This window comes from Pseudopipra pipra, chromosome 17 (genome assembly GCF_036250125.1).
Source record: "Pseudopipra pipra isolate bDixPip1 chromosome 17, bDixPip1.hap1, whole genome shotgun sequence".
NCBI lineage: Eukaryota > Metazoa > Chordata > Aves > Passeriformes > Pipridae > Pseudopipra > Pseudopipra pipra.
The window spans coordinates 5637859-5642601 of record NC_087565.1 but is presented as its reverse complement, the minus strand read 5'-3'; the positions used below and the strand labels follow the sequence as shown (position 1 = coordinate 5642601).

At 45.4% G+C, this 4743-nt stretch overlaps 1 long non-coding RNA gene across 1 annotated transcript; it reads left to right on the top strand.

Annotated features, from left to right (window-relative positions):
- The first annotated feature begins 780 nt into the window (after positions 1-780).
- LOC135423392 (uncharacterized) lies at positions 781-4060 on the top strand. Its single transcript, XR_010434800.1, has 3 exons — positions 781-986; positions 2853-2965; positions 3882-4060. It is a non-coding gene; the product is annotated as an uncharacterized LOC135423392 (long non-coding RNA).
- The last annotated feature ends 683 nt before the right edge of the window (positions 4061-4743 follow it).

Below are 4743 nucleotides of genomic sequence, written 5' to 3'. Positions count from 1 at the left end.
AGTTTGTGATAGATGCTGTCTACCTCATTACTGAACAATGAAACTTTATTGTTCCCTCTCTTCTATTGATTTTTATGTCTCCAAAGCATGCTGGTGAACTCTGAAATGAGTATCTGTCAGAGGAGGACCGCTGCTGCTGATCTGCATCTTTGGAGTGAATGTCCATGGATCAAATCATGGATCATGTCCTGCTGCTGTGTCTGTGGGAGGGGAGGGCTTCCCCCTGGGCTGAGAGTGGTGCGGGTTTGTCCTTCCAGTGCACCCAGCCTGAGAGAAGGATGGACCTGCCAACAGATCCAGCGCATCAGAACCCCTCTGCCAGAAAAAGGCAGTATTTTGACCAATATCCATGCAATTCAGCACAGACCTTCCCAAACCAGCTTGGCTTAGAGTCTGAGGCTCCATCGATTGGGACTTCACTGTAAACTCCAGCCTGGGGAAGTGCTGAGCCTGGCAGCCCCTTCCACAGCTGAGCACTGGAGGGGATTCCACATCTCCATGACACTCTTCCCCAGACACACTTTCTTTGGTGTGTGCCCTCCCAGCCTGCCACACTAGATTAAATATATGTATTATTTGTTTCCAGTTTGTATATAGCCCTCAAGTGGGGAAGCATTTGCCCTGCAGTCTCTACATATATATCTGTGAACTTCACAAGTAGTTAATATTTTATGCATAATTCATAAAATTATACTACATTTTCTGGGAATAATTAGCTGACTCTGTACCTCTAATGAACTGCAGGTTCAGCTATGACAAATACATTGGGCGACTCCAAGGGATAGTAACACGCAGGCGCCTTTAAGCAAAGTTCAAGCAGCTCCTAAATTAACCAAAGCGAATCCCTGAAGATGCAGTATTTATGCACTGAAGCAAGAAGGGAGGGCTCTCATCTCACCAGTCTCATCAGCCATCACAGCCCAGGAAGCAAGAGAGAGAAAACAAGAGTTATTTACCTTTTTCTAATTGGGAGCTGGGCAGCCCAGGTGAGACTTTCCTCCTTTTCCTTTATTTGGTTTTATTGCGTGGAGTCATCACGGAAGTGATCCCCAGTGTGGAAATGGATGTAATTGGCACTAAGATTTTCAGGCTTAAATTGCAAATTTTTCTTAAAATTCTGGTCTCAAATGGAGGAAAATGAAATTCATTTGAGCTGTTCTGGTTTTTGAAATAGAAACTGAGCAATTTAGTCAAAATGCTTATTTTCAGAGCAACTCCCCTGCTTCTGCGGACGCAGGGCTGCCCTCTCCCAGAGCTCAACCTCAGCCCCTTTGGGACTGCCCACTGAGCAAAGCCAGCTATGCTCTGGCAGTACCATGCACACAGAAGTGGAAAATTTGGGTGCTGGGTGAGCACTGCCTTTCGTGACACAGGACACAGCCTTTTCCTCTCACCGCTCACTTTCGGGCTGAATAACTGATGCACGCGTTGGAGCAAAGCCAGCACCCGGCTGGTGCCTGCTCACAGGCAGGGACCCTTGCTCTGCTGGCATTCCCTTAGGGCATTAGACACAGAGCAGTGATCCCAGCGCAGGAAAGCATCTTCTGCTGCACTGCTTAGCCTGGCTGCTCCATCTGACCCAGCATCAGTGCCACAACCAGGCGGCATCACGCCGCTGGCAGCAACTCCAGGGCACACACTTCTCCTCCCAGCTCACCAAGTGCTCCTGCTCATGGATGTGGGCAGAAAGAAGCTACTCACTGAAGATGACCTCAGAATCCTGGAGATCTAATACACCGCTACCAGTAGTCTAAAATATTAAATTTCCCCTGGACAACGTACTCCCTAAATGAGGAGGCGGGGCAATCCTGTCCCATGGCAGGCAGCCCCAATGCTGGGACATACAGGTCCACAGCCAGTAATTGACTTTAAGTGGAGGGCTGCAAACTGGTAAGTGTATTAACTTCATGTGCCTCTCTAGACATTTTTTAAAAAATTAGATTTTCAGCTCTGTCGTAGGTACAAAGGAAGCCATGGAGAAAAGCTGTGCGTGTCACGGGGGTGAGCACATTAAGGCAGAGGATGATGACACCTGTCTGGTTGAGTTTAGGCTGACAAAATTCAGCAGAGGGACCTCAGTGGAGGGAAGAGGATGCTTAGGAGAAGTGCTGTGGGGCCCTCCTCGGAAGCATACCTCATTTTTTTTAATTAGGTTGTATCTTAATTACGAATGCAAGGCTCTTCATTCCTGACAAGTTTTCCATAATCTTAATTTGATCTTATGTCAGAAGGGTACCATCCTCTGATAACCAAGCCCAGCTAAGAGTTTAACTAGAATAATAGCTGATTAAAAGGGGTTAATAGATACACCTCAAACAGAAGTAAATTAACGGGAGACGCTGTCTCTTGGCTAATGGGATCAGAACAGTATTTGTTTAGTTTATGAATGATTAATCTCCCTCTCTCAGCATTCCTCAGATGCTAATTGCACTTAGGGAGCCCGTGTTTGTTTTTACAAGAGTTGGAGGTGGCAGAAGGAAGGCGATGGTTGGCCCAAAGGGGAGTTCATTCACCCGAGTAATGGGCTCTTGGCACAGCCGGGGGGAATACCGGGAAAACCACACTAAACCAGAGCTGACCTCGTGTGTGTGTGAAACTCTTGAATTGAAGATATTATTAAAATAGAATTAAAGATAGTGCTAAAGTAATTTGGTGTATATTATGAGAAAATCTGTAAAGTGCAGAAAGGCACTGAGTGCTGAGGCTCAACTCACCCTCCTGCCCTGGGGAATTTCCACCGCGGAAATACTTGGATTTTTCCCTGTGGAAATACTCCAAACTGATCACAGAAAAGCTAAAAGAAAGGCCGAAGGAGGGAAACCACTTCTCATGGCAACTTTTGCGTTTGACAGTTCAAAGCAGGAGAGCAGCAGCATTTGTCAGGAGCACTGGGAGGGAAGCAGTAATTGCCTGGAAGCAGCCACAGATGCAGGGCTCACTCCAGCTGCTGCTGCATCGCTAAGAGGTAACCAAATCATTTTCCTCTCTACACACTTGTCAGCATTTTAATCCTCCATTATCTTTGTACCTAACAACACAAATGTGCTACCTCAGCCGTACTGTGAATTTACTAGCAAACAAACCATTTCAAACAAAAAAAAAAAAAAAGAAGGGTAAAAGAGTTTTCATCCCAGGCTTAGCAAGCGTGAGGCGGGTTTCCCTGCTTGTTACAGGGAGGCTGGACTAGGTGACCTTTAAAGGTCCTTTCCAACCCAAATTTTCTATGATTCCATGATTTTCTAAGTAAAGCCCAGCCGAGTGGGGGCCCTGATCCAGCGAGGTACCAGGACATGTGCTGCTAAAGTCAACTGGCACCAGCCAGCTCAAACTTTCAGCATGTTTGCTAAGGGCTTATTGAATTTGGAGCCAGGAGGAGTAGTTTTTGAAGGCAGGTACCCATCCCAAACACAGTATCCTTGCAGTGATAGGTCAAATTATCTTTGAAGCTGTGGCAGTCATTTGCAGTGATCAAGATTTGGGCTCACCAAATTAATGAGCTGTGATAAAGGCCAGTTCTTTGTTCAGTTTAGTTTTAAATGTCCCAGGTGATGGTGGGGTATGACTTTATGGATGATTAGGGATTATTGATGAGAAAATTAATGCAGTGCAGAGGACAGCTGGGATGTTCAGCCCATGATCATGGTCTTCCAGTCCTTGCCTTTTTCAAGGAATGAATGTTTGAAAGACACAAGTTACATTGGGAAGACCAAGTCAACACCACTTCTGCATAAGACTTGTTTTTAAGTTTGGTATGAATTGAAATGATGGGAGAGGAATCTCATTTTAATCTCAAAATTCTGCTGTTACCGAAATTGTATGCTAAGAAACGGAATGCTCTTTTACTATTCTCCATAAATAATGTTACTTTGTACTGTTCCCAGGTATTTCATTCATCACTGTATCATATAGAAAGCCTGAGCTGAATAAAACCTTCTGAAAGAAGATGAGGAGGCACACTCTGCCTTATAGATTATTTTACAGTTACTGTAGCCATTCTTTTTCTCTGCCTGCTTTACACAAACATGGAAAATAAACCATATACCAGGAGGCGTGACTTCTCCTTTTTGCCAAATAGTGTTGAAATAAACTCCATATTAATGGAATCACCTAGAATTATTTGTCTTAAAAATAAATTACTGGATTATTGGCTTTCCAGCTTGATGAGGCTGGGGCAGGTCTAGCAAGGCAGCTTTGGGCTGAGGTCTGATAGGAGGGTCACAGCAGGGGCAGAGTGCAGGTACAAAGTTGTGAGAACCTTTGCAAAGCGGGGATCCAGGTTTTGCTTGTTGCTGGAATATGGGAGCACATGGAAAATGGAGAAGTGCCAGAGCATTTATGAAACTCCCCCATGCATCCCCTTTCTGAGCCACTTGATCTCCCAGGCTACAAGTATTTGTTATCCAAACCACACTCCAGCTGGGGTCTCCTGAGAGCTTCTGGCAAAATTGCTGGCCACAATGTTTGTAAACCCAACAAGAGGTTTATGAGCCTGGGAAGGATGTCCAGGCATGGCATTCAGCCAACTCTCATCCACAGGGATTATTGCCTGCCTCTGTCTGTGAAGTGGACCTTGTGGCTGGAGGTGTAAGAGGTATAAGCAGATATGGGCAAAGGTATGGAGTGGTTGTGCAAAAGGGACAGAGGTTTTGCTAAACTCTTCCTCAAAAACTATAAAACTCACCCAAGGCAATGTTGGAAGAGTGGGTTAGACATGGTGACAGGTCTGTGGGCAGCAGCTGATAT